At 41.0% G+C, this 16,549-nt stretch overlaps 2 long non-coding RNA genes across 3 annotated transcripts; one reads left to right on the top strand and one right to left on the bottom strand.

Annotated features, from left to right (window-relative positions):
* The first annotated feature begins 3,404 nt into the window (after positions 1-3,404).
* Positions 3,405-5,574, top strand: LOC130186564 (uncharacterized). Its single transcript, XR_008830306.1, has 3 exons — positions 3,405-3,868; positions 4,485-4,590; positions 5,098-5,574. It is a non-coding gene; the product is annotated as an uncharacterized LOC130186564 (long non-coding RNA).
* A 155-nt stretch (positions 5,575-5,729) lies between these two features.
* LOC130186563 (uncharacterized) lies at positions 5,730-6,745 on the bottom strand. 2 transcript variants are annotated; one of them, XR_008830305.1, is made up of 3 exons: positions 6,640-6,745; positions 6,037-6,106; positions 5,730-5,941 (listed from the first exon to the last, which is right to left on the bottom strand). It is a non-coding gene; the product is annotated as an uncharacterized LOC130186563 (long non-coding RNA). The 2 variants fall into 2 exon arrangements; XR_008830304.1 differs by lacking the exon at positions 6,640-6,745 and having other exon boundaries at positions 6,037-6,578.
* Positions 6,746-16,549: the final 9,804 nt, after the last annotated feature.

Genomic DNA, 16,549 nt, shown 5'->3' with positions numbered 1-16,549 from the left:
GAGATTTTTTCCATTACATCTGGTGAACCCTCTCCCCGAGCAGCCGGGACTCAGAGGGAAGTTTCACCCTGGATACAAACAGTTTCAGCTGTGATCAAGTAGAAGTCCGACACAGTGTGTGCCACACTCTGATACTGTCCTGGTCAGACTTCTTTCTCTCTGCCTGGACTAGTTCCTGGCCAGACACAGTCACTAGCTGTGTCCCTTTTCAGTGGCCGCATCCTTCAGAGGCTGCACTTGAAGACCGACTGTGTCACATTTGGGAGGCTCCTTCGAATGCTCCTTCAAATTTCCTGGGCAACGAAAGCTTCAACGAGTGGTTCCTTTGTGGCCCAACCTATCCCAAGATTCATTGCACGTCAGTAATGACAATAATATGGCAGCAAACAATGTCAACAGAGAGCCTGATCACTTTTAGGATAGTTGAAGAACTAACAGTACAGCTGTTAAAAAAAAAAACAGGTGGCCTTAAAACCTCAAGTTAGAGTCAAACTAGAATCACCTCCTCCTGTGTCTGCGTCCTCCACTCAGACTAGTTTCAGGTTACATTCCTGTTTATTCACAGTTATAGAAAATATGAACCACTGGTGTAAATTTTGTCATAATTGCTGTCTTGAGTAATGGCCAAAAAGTGTTTTGGGAGGTCACAGTGACCTTGACCTTTGACCACCAAAATGTAATGAGTTCATCCTTGAGTCCAAGTGAATGTTTTTGCCCAATTTTAAGAAGTTCCTTCAAGGCGTTACTGAGGTATCGTGTCTATGAGAATGGAACTTATGTACGTATGGACAGACGGACAAGTTACGTGTTGTCAAGGTTGCTAGGTGACAAGGGTTTTGTTGAGTTTTGACACGATAGAAAGGGCCGGCACAGCTGGTCACACGGAGAGGAAATCCTCCGTTGACCAGACCGTCTCATTTCGGTTTAGCTTTCAGCTACAAAGGCCACATCCACATATATACATACATACATTACAGACATAAGAGCTCCATAATGAATGTTTAATCATGTACGACACTGGTTTTATTATCATTTATTAGATTTTTATGAGTCTGATTTTGATTCCCTGATTGCAAGCACGTTACTGTTGGTGATACTGGTTTGTAGCCATGCTGATGATGGATGGATTAGTTGGATGAAATAATGATGGATAAAGATTCTGTGCAAACAGACAAACTTTGGAGACTGTGCACCTTCAAACTGGTCAAATCTTTGTGGTTTCTGACTAAATACCATCAAAACATTGACATTACCTGCAACTGTACTTTGTGTTAAGTAAATTTTAACATACCAAGTTAAGATCGCAAACTAGACCAGCATGTTAACAGTTTTGCCTTGAGCGTTTAGCACAAATCTGTCACATTTTATGTTATCTGGACCCAAATGCAGACAAAACACAAATGCTGGAAGGTGGAGTGAAAATACTTTACTCAACCAAAAACACAAGGAGCACAGGAGTAAGGGACGCAAGGAAACATCAAAAAGCCAAACAGAAGTTCCACAGGGTAAAGCAGGACGAACCGACTCAGACAAAGGGGAGCAGAGACCCTAAATAGACACAAGGGAGGCAAGGGTGATTAAACACAGGTGAAACATATTAGGGCGGGGCAGACAATCAAATTGGAGGGAAAGAGGACAAAGACAGGAAGCAAAAACATCATGACACACAAGGAAAGTAACTACAAAATAAAACAAGAAATGACCATGACCAAATTAATAAACTCCAAACATAAAACAAAAGCTCAAACATAAATTGTCCGTCACGGCCTCAGCTACTAGGATAAGGCTGTAGACTCTTAAGGGCTTGGTGGGTCCTGCACCAATGTGCGCTTCATGTCCTATGAGACTGTGTCCACCAGTGGTCGGCAACTGGCGGCTCCATGGGCCAAAAAAAAAAAAAAAAAATAGCTCACTAACTGCAGCTGACAGCAGTCCTTGTTCTGCTCTGCAACCTCGGTGAGATTGTCGTAGAAGCACATGATCCAGTTCTCCACCTGACTAGAGCAAGAACCAACGTCACAAGCTGCAGGAGTTAAGAGTCTGGCTGTGGAACCAGAGACCTGCCTGCAGGAAGAACAACCTGAGGCGGGATGAGTCGGGGCTAGCTGGTTAGCAGCAAATTAACTTTTAAATTAAAACACTTACATATAACAGCTCATAAATAAATAACAGTGCTGTCCAAATGAATACGCCATATGAACTAAGCTAAAAGTGTGATTGGTTTGGTTATAGAAGTCAGTACTTTCAGAATAAAATCAGAGCAGAAACAGAATGCAGATCATGATTAAGTTTGTAGATTGCGAATCTACTCAATGATCATATAATATTTTTACCAGATTGCCTTCCCCTATCTGTGACTGTAGGTCACAGCGCCACATGTTAACAACAAACAAAGTAAAACCCGATTGCATTTTTATCAATCATTTTCTTAAATTAGCCTTTTATAATGATCTGGTGATTAGGTTCTGGCCCACCATCTAATGGATTAGAAAAAAGTTGGTCCAAGGCCAAACTTACTTGCTGACTGCTGGTGTACACGCTGTCTCCAACATTTAATTTGTATATACTTTCACAAGTCATGCTCTCGCTGCAGCACATGGGAAGGCTGCTGTTAAAGTTGATAACAGCTGGAAAAGCTGCAAGTACCTTTGGTAAGACTCTCACAGTGGCCCCATATCGCCATTGTCTGTTTTCTAGAATCCTCATTTTACTAACCTTTAAAAATACTTTGGCTATCTGACTGATGGTGTGTTTAGCAAGAGGTGGAAAAAGAAGTGATTGGGTTAGGAGTACTTGAGACCAACATGTAAGTCATTGACAAAGAGCTGTGTGTAGCTCTTTTAAAGGAATACTTTAAAAGTCTAGCTTACCCAGCCAAGCCTTGACCTCCAACTAAGTGTTCTATGATGGTCTATGTCAGCTGTGTAGACAAGCTGTCTCTGCCAGAGAGACAGTTAGAACCACTCATCTCTCCTAAGGTTATCTTAGATGTAAACACAGTGATAAGTAGACCGCACTTATTTTTCTAGTCTTATTGATCACTCAAAGTAGTTACCAATGGAAGCCACAACACATTCCCAACACATTGGGCTTTTCTACCATACACGCACACTCACACACGGATGATACATTGAGGACAATTTGGGGTTCTGTATCTTGCCCAAGGACACAAACTGGAGGAGCCTGGAACTGAAACACTGACCTTCCGATTAGTGGGTGACCTGCTATACCTATCTGGAGATGGGCAGTCCAGCCTTAGCCCATATTTAAAGGGGACCTATTATGCAAAATGCACTTTTCCATGGTTTTCTATCAGTAGTATGTGTCCCTGGCGTGTCTACGGACCCCCCAAACATGAGAAAAGTCCATCCTCTCGTTCTTTTGCTTTCTTCACCTTTCAAGAAATGTGTGCTCAAACGAGCGGATTGGAGATTCGCCCCTGGTGACGTCAAGAAGGGCGATGCCCCTCCCCCCGGGTGGGTGACGCTCCCCGAGCTAGGTGTGTGTTCCGCCCCCTGAGTCCGTGTTGCAGACGGTATCGTTACTTCCCTCGCGAACACTAGCTTTCGGTAGAACAATGTCGAAGGTACGAGCGAAACACAGTAGTTGCTTTGTTGTTGGCTGCACAAACCAACACAGAAGTCTTTTTTTAATCCCTACGCCCGAGGATCTGAAGACCCAGTGGATTAATTTTATTTTTGATGGAAATGTTCCCGCTCCAACTCCGAAAGTGTTGTACTGTGCTAACCGTTTCACCTCGGACTGCTTTCTCAACGAGGGCCAGGACAACGCAGGATTTGCTACAAGTCTCAAGATAAAGCTTGGATCAGTACCGACTGTCTGTGACCCAACTTTGAACTTCGAAGCTGTAAGTTTTACCATTTTATGTTGCTTTACTGTTTGTTCACGAGAGCCTGTTGCGTGTGTTGTTAGCATGGCAGCTAACGTGGCTAACGTTTAGCGTCGTCGACACGCAGCCGGGTATAGCGGGGTACAGATTGTATGCAATTCTTCTGCTTGGTATCGCCGTGTGACATTGATAAGAGCCACCCTGTTAAATGTATTATACTTTAAAGGCGTTTTAGCTGTCTGTAAAGTCAAGCAGGTAAAATTCGGACTAAAAATAAGCTCGTAGTGATTAGCATAGGTGTCCGGGCTTGTTTATTAGTGCTGTGAAAGTTATTATTGAGAGTCATGCCTTATAACGGCCGTTTTAACGTTTATATCATGTTTACAGATACAGTGCCTGTAGGGAATATCTAGATAAGCGCAGAGTTAAGTGGATATGTCCAAGGGGATAGTCTATAATACACATTTTTTGCATCTTGCACATATAGTGAGCTATTTGCAGCATTTACAAGCTATCGGCAACCCAGTTTACACATAATTGAGAGCATCTGTTATCATTCTTGCACTGTTTTCAGCTGTTGCCATAACTACACATTTGAGGAGATGTTGGTGTAATCTCTGTTTCCTCTGTTCAGGCCATCTATACAGCTTCCTGCAACAGGGGATGTTGCATGCCAGACTGACCCACTGCAGGCACACAGTTATCCTTGAAGAGTCTTCAGCCTCACATCAGAAGTACAGGTCTGTAGCCATCTGAAGTGCATCTACTTTTGATAAACCTAACAGTCATTTATCAGTCTTGGAATAATGTGCAGGTAAATGAAGCTGTGGTTACTTACAACTTGTGAGAGTGTGTAGGCTAAGGTTTCTGTCATCATCTGTCACCTGGCTGCCATGTAGTACAATGAAAATGCTGACCGACCACAAGCCCAAACAAAAGAAGGTGAACCACTGTTCAAGGTCCAATTTCCAAAAGCCATGAAGGGAGAATGCAGAGCTAAACCAATTAAGACTGGGCTGACATTCTATAAGTGTTATATTATTTTATTTTTCAACCAAAAAATGTTTTGTACACATTGTATTAAATATTGCACGTATAATGTTATGACAGTTCCATCAACAACGAAATACAGTAAAGAAAATATCAGGAGGTAGTTAGAAACAGACTTTCAATCATTGTTTTGTAAAAAAAAAAAAAAAAAAGTGAAAAATGTAAAAAAAAAAAATCTTTTGTGTTTTATCAAACAGGGAATGTGGTGGACCTCATATTTGAAAAAGTCTTTGTGACCTGGGACCATACACAGAAGCTGCTTTGGCCATCCCCATCCCAGAGGACCTCACTGCACAGTTCGAGCGGCCTGAGAAGGAGGAGGTCATATCCAGCTCTGTGTCCCGGTTCTATCATGGGCCAGTCTAAAGCCCACGTACCGGCCTGTGGCGTCAGGAAACACGGCATGGATGTGTAGGACCACGCAGGCTGGAATGACGACCCAGATTCTGCAACCAAGGAAGCCCCAGCACCAGCTCACAAAGCTCCTATAGGCTAGATACCTGTACTGACTAAAACAACTGGACAGGGCATTTAGTCTTGCAAACATATATCTATGTTGTGTCTCACAATTTTTTATATGGATCCAGTGAATCCTACAGTTTTTTTTTTATTATCACTGATTATAACTGCCTCATTTGATGTAAATAAATGCTTGATTGTTACTAAAGAAATGACTCCTCTGAATTCATATATTATATGCACACTATCTGCTGATAGAAGAACTTTACAAATCTAAGAGCAGCTAAACTAATTTATTTGAGTGTGTGTTACTCTATTTGTGGTGTGTTATTACCATTGTAAAATTATGTGCACTGAAGTAAAACAAGACTGCCTAACATCTTTTATTTAGATTGAAACTATGTTTTTACAAAGAAGCAAAACATACTGGTGTATTCCTCTCAACTGTAAAGGACCGTAGTCAGTGCGGTACATGTTGCAGGCATTCTGGAGGGAGTACACAATGAGGCAGAGCGGCTCCAACCCAGGACGGCCGACCGTACATGGTAAATCTTCCTCGATCTCCCATAGCCGTCTGGTAACCTACAGTGAATTGCAAATGGGACATTCTATGGTTTATTATAAATGTAATGTAATCAAAACAAATTAATGATTAGTTTGTCTAGTGAGAATGTTACCTGTGGTATCTCCTAGCAGCAGATATTCTCAGCTTCTGTGGGCATGGTTGCACAGTTTCCACAGGAGCACCTATCCAAAATATATAACAGATATAACCGAGGTAATTTATAACATGTCACTTATTGCATATAATGTGGAGCTTGACAACAGTGCAGTGTAGAAAACTGCCCAGTTTAGTCTTTGACTAAAGATTACTGTTGCTGTCAGACATGTTTATGCTGATTTACAGCTTTTACTGTAATACACAAAATAAATTTACTACATAAAGGAAGATGTCATGATGAGCATCTCTGCTCAAAACATGGAGAAAAATGATTTACTTTGTCAGCATCTATTAAAATATCTGACTAGTACTGACATTGAACACCTGTAGCAGTCTACATACAACAAACATTTTCAGACTGTAAAAGTATATCTAAGGAGGCATGACAGATAACTACATTACACTATTCACAATAGTGCTTATTTACCAAAAGAGCTCCAGTAATGACGAGACAGTAACAGTTAGCATTAGCTACCTAGCTACATGTTAGTAACTGTGTGCCAGCTCTCATCAACAAACTGAAAATGTAAAGTCAAAATACACAAAATTGGTTACCAACCATTCTTCAGCAGCCTCTCCCTCTGACTCAGATTCTGGATAAAAGTTGTGTGGTTGAACCAAATCGCTACCGACGCCAGGTTGCCGGTCACGGTCACCGTAAACATTAGCGCACGGTGCCAGAAGCCCGAACGGCATCCCCTTCCGGAGAGGGGCGTGGTCAGGCACAGCTCATTGCATTTAAAGCTACAGACACAGAAACAGCCTGTTCTGAACAGGGCTCAAAAAGAGGGGTTTACAGGCATGCTGAAATATAGGATCGGAGTGGATTTTTTAGCAAAAAGCTTCAAAGACATGTTTTGGGGACCTCTGAGACTTATTCAAACTTGTTGAAAAGGAGCATAATATGTCCCCTTTAATACATCACCAAGACTGCCCTTTTTATTCCTCAGAGCCGGCAACTGCCAGAGCATTTTGTTGCCTTCATGGAGGGTTAGTCACACCTTGAAGGAACTTCTTCAAATTGGCACAAACATTCACTTGGACTCCAGGACTACTTGATTAAATTTTGGTTGATCAAAGGTCAAAGGTCATGGTCATGGTGATCTCACAAAACAGGATTTTGGCCTTGTGAATGCAATATCTTGGGAACTCCTTAAGGGAATCCTTTCACATTTGGCACAAATGTCCACTGGGACAAACTCATTAGTCATTGGTGGTAAGGTCAAAGGTCAAGGTCAGTGTGACCTCACAAAACCCTTTTTAGCCATAACTCAAGACTTCACACAGCAATTATGACAAATTTTCACACAAATAGTTCATATTTTCTATGACTCTGGATAAACAGGGATGTAACCTGAAACTAGTCTGAGTGGAGGAGGAAGAAAACAACGAGGAGGTTAATTCTAGTTTCACCTATGTTACATAGGTAAAATTCCATCTTTTCTGTCTATAGCAAACGCAGAGACACTAATTCAAACCATTGTCTCATCCAGACTAGATTGTAATGTTTTGTTCAGTGTTGTTTGTTGAGGCCTGCCACATGGTAATACTAAAATTACTTTTGTTTTGTTTTTATTTTTATATTACGCTGATGACACCCAGCTCTACCTCTCCACTAAACCCTCATCCACTCTCCCGCCCACCTCCCTAACTGATTGCATCACTGAAATAAAAACCTGGTTCACTCTAAACTTCCTTAAATTAAACAGTAACAAAACCGAGGTTCTCCTCATTGGCACCAAATCTACTTTATCCAAAACCAACAGTTTTTCTCTCACTATTGATAACTCCTCCGTTTCACCCTCCCCCCAGGTTAAGAGTCTGGGTGTCATCCTTGACAGCACACTATCCTTTCAATCCCACATCAATAACATTACCCGGTCTGCCTACTTCCACCTACGAAACATTAATCGCCTCCGCCCCTCCCTTACCCCCCACACTGCCGCCATCCTTGTCCACAGCCTCGTCACTTCCCGTCTGGATTACTGTAACTCTCTCCTCTTCGGCCTCCCTCTTAAATCCCTCCATAAACTTCAATTGGTCCAGAACACAGCGGCCCGTATCATTACTCGTACCCCCTCCATCCACCACATCACTCCTGTCCTCCAACAGCTCCACTGGCTACCGGTTCAGTTCCGTATTCATTTCAAAGTCCTTCTATTAACGTTTAAGGCCATCCACAACCTCGCCCCCCCATATCTGTCCGACCTCCGTCATGTTCCCACTCCCTCCCGCTCCCTCAGATCCTCTTCCTCCACACACCTGTCTGTCCCCTCCGCCCGTCTCACCCCCATGGGGAGTAGAGCATTCAGCTGCTCTGCTCCCCGTCTCTGGAACCTACTACCACCCCAACTCAGAAATATCCATTCATTCCCCCATTTCAAATCACAACTCAAAACACATCTGTTTAAAACTGCCTTTTCCATCTGATGCCAATTGCTCTGTTACTTTTGTTTTGTTTTTATTTTTATATTTAATTTTTATTGTTGTTAATTAATTAATTAATTCTTAATGTGTTTTAATCTCAATTTGTGTAACTGTGTACGGTGTCCTTGAGTGCCAAGAAAGGCGCCTTTAAATAAAATGTATTATTATTATTATTATTATTATTATAAAAGTCTTCCATTGGTATAGAATGCTGCAGCTACAATTTTATCTACAACTGGAAAATTTGACCACACCTGTCTTAGCTTCCCTCCTTTAGCTCCCTGTCCACATCAGATCAGATGTAAGGTGCTTCTAATGTCATGCAAAATCTTAAATGGGCAGGCCTTTTCATACCTGTCTGATTTCCTGAAACCTTATATCCCAACCCTGTTGCTCCTTGCTCTCAGAGTGCACCGCTCTCGTCTGTCCTCAGACTGAAACAGAAGTCAGGTGGCTGCAGAACCTGTTGCTATCGTACCCCCTTCCTCTGGAACATCCTCCCCGTGGACAGGCGCATTTAAATCCAAACTTAAAACTCATCTTTTAACTTTCAGTTAACTGCTATTCTTTGATTACTTCAGGCCATTTACCTTTTACCGAGTATGTACAGTGGAGTCCATGTTGTCCTGCCTTTGAGATTACTGTAAACGTTCTGATAACCACTACAATTCTCTAACCATCTGTTGTTTATTCCCTCAAGCACATGGTACCCAGGCTGTGTGCCTCTCTCGCTCTCTCGTTCTCTCTATTTTCACATTTTCTCCTCCCTGTCCTCTCTCTTCACTCAGGCTCTCTGTGCTGGACAATCAGCTGCCCTGGGATCTCACTCTCTCCAGGAGTCTCAGCCTCGTCTCATGGCTGACACTCTCCCTTGTTTACATATTGTCCCGGTTTTTCCCGAATGTTCTTGACTGACAGACTGATCATATTCAGAGTTCACGCTCTTTTTTTTAGATCATCTTCTAGGACTTTTTCAGGATATTTTCAGTAATGATCGAGCTCGTATGCCAGAATATGACAGACAGGAATCACCATACACCAATATGTTCTTATCTGTGTAAGTCTGATTTAAAATAAGTAAATTCTATACTTGGCTGTTCAAATCATGCTTAATTAATTATGAAATTATGACAAATTGATTTGCAAGAACTTATCTAACTTTATCATTATCATCATCATTAATCTATAATCTGACTTTTTTCTTATGAATTACATTAACCATTGCTTTTTGAACGCCAATAACTAAATAGTAGCCTACAATTTTCTTCTGACAAATCTAGACTGAACTTTACAGCTAAATGTTCAATTCACAATTGAATTAGCTCAGATTATTTACTGCCGCTGGGTCTTGTCAGTTTATCACACTTTAGCCTCTTTACTAGTAACAGGAAGTGACGTCTTTAATGATATCCACACCCACTCTGAGCTACCTACAACAGTTAAATATGTCATGTCATATTATGGTCTGTTTCACCTGAACAACGCAGCATTAGGTTTGAAGTGATACTAACAAAGATGCTAGCAAAGTAGTTTCAGCTTCTCCTCTCTGTGTCTCTCTCTTGTTTTTATTATTATTATGATTTTTATTTATTAGTATTATTGATGACAAATGACTGCTATTATTTTACTGTTATAATTAACAATCAACAGTGTATACTGCTGCTCATGGTCTCTCTCTCTCTCTCTCTCTCTCCTCCCTCTTTCTCCTCCCCTACCCCCTCTTTCTCCTCTCAAACCCAAACGGTGGAGGCAGACACGCCCCCCCACCATGAGCCAACTTTTGTTGGAAGATTCTTCCTGTTAAGAGAATTTTTCCTCCCCCCCTGTCACCAAGTGCTGCTTGTTGTGGGAACTGTTGGGTTTCTCTCTATGATAAAGTAAGGTCTTGAATTACTTGAATTAAAAAGTGCCGTTGGCGAGTATTTAACTGGTGCAAACAATTTCTATTAGGGGTTGTTTACAGCTGCAGTGTTGCCAACTTTTTGTCACTAAATTTAGAAACTGTTTTTTCAAACAGACTGGGTATAAACCTGGTTCGGGTCTGGACCATGTATGGATGCCAACCGAGGGCTTAGGGCTACATCTATTGTCACGGGCAGTCTACCGAGCTGCTCTAGTTTCCTGGCTGCGCAGAAGCTGGAGGAAAGTGGAGGAGTGCTTCCAGTTCACTGAGCCTCACCTCCATTACAGCAAATAAACTACTTTCATTACTCACCTTTGGGTCAGTTAGACCCCAACTGGTTGAACTCCCTGATAAAGCTCTAAACTGTTATTAAACTCCAATAAGAGAAATCCTAATAAACTAATTTTGGATTTGGGAGGGGTAGTCTCAGGAATGAAGTCTTGTCAACACCAGTCATTTTCAGTACAGGATTTCTATATTAATCATTTTTATTCAAGCATGGTGATATAAATTAAACACAAGGGTGTACAGACTTCTACATGAGTAGACAGATATGTACACAATTAGATGACATCATGCTTAACTTTCTTGAACATACAATATGTATAAAAGAAAAAACACAAAACATAGCATAACAACTTAAAAAGGAAATCCCGCCCCCCCCCCATCCCGCCCAACTCATTGTTAGTTCTTTGATTAAGTAGGATGAGAAAGCCCAACTAATTTATACTTTATGTGGAAGGACGTGAACGAAGGGTGCCCAAATCTTGTTGAAATACTGAAGCTTATCCAAAAGGGTGTACCCTATTCTTTCTAAGTGAAGTGTATTTGTGAGGTCACTAAGCACATCTTAATACCAGGGACCTCTTTTTTCCAGTGTGTAAGAAGCAATTTCTTTGCAATAATGAGGCTGTAAGATACGAAACACTGTTGCGTATTGTTTATTTTATATAGATATACCTAGGATGATCGTAAGGGGTTTTGGTTCTAATCATATTTGAAGTATTCGGGATATTATATAGCATCTGTTGCATGTAGGGGAAATTTCAGGGTTTATTCTGTGCAACCTCTCCTTAGAGTAGTGAAGGTGTGAGATTTAAAATTGGATTAAACAATGTCTCACATTATTAGTGCATCGATGAGTGCTCTCTAATCCTTCTTTCCATTGAGTATTGTAGATTTTAGTGCCCATTTTTTCCTCCCATTTTGTTTTTATGGGAGTGGAGTAAACGGGACCAATAGATTGTAAGGTGTCATATATGCAAGATATAAATTTTTCTGAGCACGGTGAGAGTGAAAGGCATTTATCAAGACTAAATCCACTAAAAGTCTCAAAATTCTGCAGAATTTTTCTAATATAGTCTCTTATTTGCAAACATCTAAAGAAGTCGCTCCCTGGTAATTTATCATTTCTCCGTATTTGTGTTAACAAGGCCAACATGCCGCCAATGTACAGATCTCATATTGTCTGGATACTGGCTTTTTTCCAGAGTTTAAAAGTATTATCTAGAATAGATGGCATAAAAGTCGGTTTTACCAGCATATGATGTGGGTTTCAGATTAAAATGTGATTTAATTTTTTTTCCAAATACAATGAATCACTAAGTTGCATTTGTAAAGAGATTATTCAATGGTGTAAACACCACAGAAGGATGGCTCCTAAGGAATAAGGCTAGCATGCCAGCTTCAACCAGTTTGGATTGCAAGTCCCCCTTCTCTTTTAAATTTGCAAAAGTATGTCCTGCCATTTCTGTGAGTCTTGTAGCCCTATAAAAAAAGGTAGTACAGTTGAGTTTGTTTGAAGAAAGGTTTGACTAGAAACACTAAGACATTTTCATTGTGGTATTTTGTAATTTGGATTCATAAGAATTTCTCTGGTGATATGATAAATGGGAGCTTCTTTAACCAAGAAACAATATCTACTTGTTTGGGCATTAGCTCACTTTTACTCAAATGTATTCTATATCCAGAGAAGGATCTAAATGAATTGATTTTATCCAATATTGCCGGGATTGTTACTTGAGGTTGGGTGATATATAATAGAACGTCATCAACATAAAATAAAAGAAAATCGTATTTACAGATTTTTCCATGTTCAATTGCAAGGGCAAAAATCAGAGGACAAGGGACACCCTTGTCTCTTCCCCCTATATAAATTAAAATGGGGGGGAATTATTTGATTTGTAAGGATTTGCGCACAAGGGTTGTTGTAGAGAAGCTTCATCACTGAAATACATTTGTCTCCAAAATTAAACCTTTTTAAAATTTCAAACAGATAATGTCACAGTTTCAGGTACACAAGGGAGTAGGTCGAAAAACATATAATTTTACTTACAAAAACACGAGGTAACACAAGGAACATGAACAGATACCAGAAGCACGAGGAACACAGGGAACTTGAACAGGAACCAGAAGCACAGGTAACTTGAACAGGTAACACAGGGGACAATAACAGACGAACTGACCCAGACAAAGGGGAGCACAGAGAATGTGGAATGCACTTGCGCACTTTCAAGCATCTCTGCTTTTTACTACCCTCCCCTGGGTCAGTCCATGCTACTCTCTCAGGTGCTTTGGACAGGCAATTCACTGAAAAACAAAACATTTCTGTGTCAAGTCTTCAGGCTCTGACACAAAAACATTATCCTTGGGTACTGGGTTGACCTTCCCTCCAGCTATGTCATTACCCACAATAGGGTCAACGCCAGCAATTGGGAAAGAATCCTGCACAGCTACTGAGAAAAAAAACAGTAACCAACTTGGACTGTACATGGACATGATGAAGAGATGCGGGTACAAAACTTCAAAGTCAGCAACTAAGCGGCCAGGCTTGTGACAAAAAAAAAAAACACAATCTCTCTCCCTTGGAATTTGGGGATGTCTTGTCATGTGAAACTTGCGCCACCTGAGGGTTACTTCTTTGCATGGCTGAATCACAGGCGAAGGAAAAGTAGCTTCACAAAGCTGCTTGTATATGTAAGAGCAAATTCATCCGCCAAGACACCTGCTGCAGGATGGACACCTTTTGTTCATTTAAATAGATGACTAAACATTTAGGCACACAGTTTTTAAACTCTTCAACCAATATCAACTCCCGCAAGGAAGCTAAATGATGGTCTTGCAGGCCAAACACCACTGGTCAAAGAGAAAGCATTTTTCCCTAGTAAAATCCATGCATGACTGACTGAAGGTTTTCCTGAGTCCCCTAAAATGCTGGCGGTAAACCTCTGGCACTAACTCATATGTTCGCAGAATAGCACTCTTACATTTTTCGTACTGAGCCTTACCGGTTAACTTACACTGCAGCAACACGGCCCACACATCCTGCAGCCAACCTAATGCAGCGGCTATGCGTTCAAACACACTGAAATAAGTTTCAACCTCACTCTCGTTCAAAGGAATGTTTTAATGATGTCAAACACAGCTGATGACTTGACTGGCAACAACCTACCTACTGAACTTGGATTTGTCTGCAACTCCAACTGTCACATTTTAATTGCCGTTTCTGCCACCAACTTCCTAAACTCCAACTCCCTGTGAAGCTGGAATTCCCTCTCTTTCTAACTGGAGGCGAGCAAGATAGACTCTTATCTGCACATCCAGCTTAGAACCAGGAGTGGACTCAACTGAGAAGGGATCAAACTGTGGTAGTGTTATTGGTTTGATTTCTGCCACCTCGTATTGACCAGGAGTTAAACTAACCAGATTCCGCTCAACTGGCTCCTCCATCGGAGGAAGCAGTCAAAGACACCGTGGCCAAACCATCAACAATTAGACCAGGTTCTGCAGATATGTTCCCAGATGTGTGCCAGGGGATGAGGAGAAGTAACAAATGAAAAAAGCTTTCCGGGAGGAAAGGAAGATGAGGAGGCAAAAGAAAAGTGTGAGGAAACCAATGATTTTTATTATTAAATGCAAAAAAAAAAGAACAACAAAAATGCTGGCTTCTAAACCACCAGGGTTAACAACCACAGAACAAGATGGAATTCAATTGAGCTGACTCTTCTTCATTTAATTTAGAGAGGTTGCATTTATCTAAGAAACCTTTCATAGTGCTATAGTCTATATTATTTTTGGATTTGTACAGGTTTTCATAAAAGAGAAAAAATCAATCGCTAATGTCTTTAGGCTTCTTTAAAATCTCACCTTTGTCAGATTTAATTTTGTGTGTCGCATGGTCATTTTCTTGTTTTCATAGTTGTCATGCCAGAAGTTTGTGTGGTTTGTCACTAAATTCAAAAATATTCTGTTTTGTGTACAAAAGTCTCTTGCTGACTTGAGTCGACGGTAGGTAGGTTGATCTGGTGATCTAATTCCAGTAGCCTGGTCCTGTTCTTCTTCCCTCTAGCTGCGTTGAACAAAATAACACAGCCTCTAAGAAAAGCTTTAAATGCCTCCCAGAGTGTAGAAGGGTTAGTCTGAGTTATCATTAGCTTCAAACTAGAGGGATATCTGGGTCCTTAAATAATCACAGACTTTTTTTGCAGTCAGCGACAGAGGATTAAGTCTCCAGCTCCTTTGTGGCTTTACCATGTTTTGAAAATTTAAGGAGCAAGTGAGAGGGCTGTTATCTGAGATTACAATATTGTGATATTTTGCATCCAAAGCATAGGGCAATAATTTCGTATCCACAAGGAAATAATCTATCCTGGTGTATGAATTATGTCTTGTAGAATAGAAAGAGTATTCTCTACCAGTAGGATTTGTAATTCTCCAGATGTCAGAAAGGTTATTATTGTCAATAAAAGTATTAAAGAGGACGCTTATTATTATTTATCTATATTATTTATTATTTTTTATCTATTCTACGGGTAGAAACTAGGTCCAATTTTTAGTATTTAATGTTTGATGTCTGGTACTCCTTGTAGCATCTCTCTGACTTTGGTAAATGCAGCTCTTGAAAGTCTGGAAATATGAGTATTTTCAGTCCTTGGTATTCCAAGTTCTTCCTTTCTCCCACCCTCCGCAGCATTTCCTCATGAACATGGTAGTAGTTGTGTTGGGGCTCCTGGTTTGGCCCACTGGCTGATTCTATACATCAGTAGTTTCTCCCAAAGATAGCGATTCAGCCAGGAGTTGAGAGACAAAGTCTCTCATCTTTGACCCTTCTTTTCCTTCCAGTATCCCCATGATCCTGATGTTGTTCTTTCTCAATCGGGCCTCAAGGTCTTCACGTTTTTCGTCCAGTTAGTTGCTTCATCTCTGTTGACAAGCGGTCCGCTGTGGCTTGGAAGTGTGGAAAGAGTATCCGAGTGGGTGGTCGTGCACTCCAACTCCGTCAGGGTGACATCGTGTGCGGCAAGATTGTTTTTCAGTTCTGAAATAGACTTCTGAATGCTTTTATTTAATGACAAAAATCTCACGGAGGAGTTCACCTCTGAGCTTAAGGTGGCTATGGCTGCAAGTCTTGTTTGTGGGTTCTCTCGCACTTCTGTCATCAGCATCCTGGGTTTCCGAGTCCGGCCAGTCCGAGGCTTCTGGGCCTGGTTAGGTCTCCCCGGTCTTCTTGACTTTGCCTGGCTAAACCATTTTAAGATTCGGGTCCCAGCGACTGATATTGTGTTTAGATTAATCGGGAAGGGAGTCAAATTGACCTTGTTTGAGTTTGTGATGAGCTATCTTGAGATGTGTCTCACTCCTTCATCGCTCGCTAGTGCCCCTCTCATCAGTTTGCAAGTTTATAAGCAACTCTCATTAATTTAAGAAGTTCATTAAGTATCAAGGTGACAAAATAATGTTGAATATATTTTTGGGCTGTAAGAGAAAACTAAAAACAAAAAGAACATTATAAGGAAATACACAGTCCATATACATGAACGGTAAATACAAAGAAAACGATTCAGTTAAAATGAATAGAATTTATTTAATACCTTTAAGAATAAAGTGACATAACTGCAATTCAGTCCTCAGTGGGAACACAAACACAGCACTCACTTCCTCTTAACATTACAGTCCTGAACTGAGGATCTCTCTGGCACAGATACCTCCACTCTCTCCTGCTGCAGTACCTCCAGCTTGTTGTCCATGTACACAGCGACATTGGTTTCGAGTCTGACCAGGAAGTGCCCATAGTCACAACATGTAGCATAGTAATCGTCTTCTTTTCCAAAGAGACCTCTGGAGAAGCCTCCCTCCTCTC

The sequence above is a fragment of the Seriola aureovittata genome, chromosome 18 (assembly GCF_021018895.1).
Source record: "Seriola aureovittata isolate HTS-2021-v1 ecotype China chromosome 18, ASM2101889v1, whole genome shotgun sequence".
Taxonomy (NCBI): Eukaryota; Metazoa; Chordata; class Actinopteri; order Carangiformes; family Carangidae; genus Seriola; species Seriola aureovittata.
Note: the sequence above shows the minus strand (reverse complement) of the source record. Positions and strands in the feature narration are given on the sequence as shown.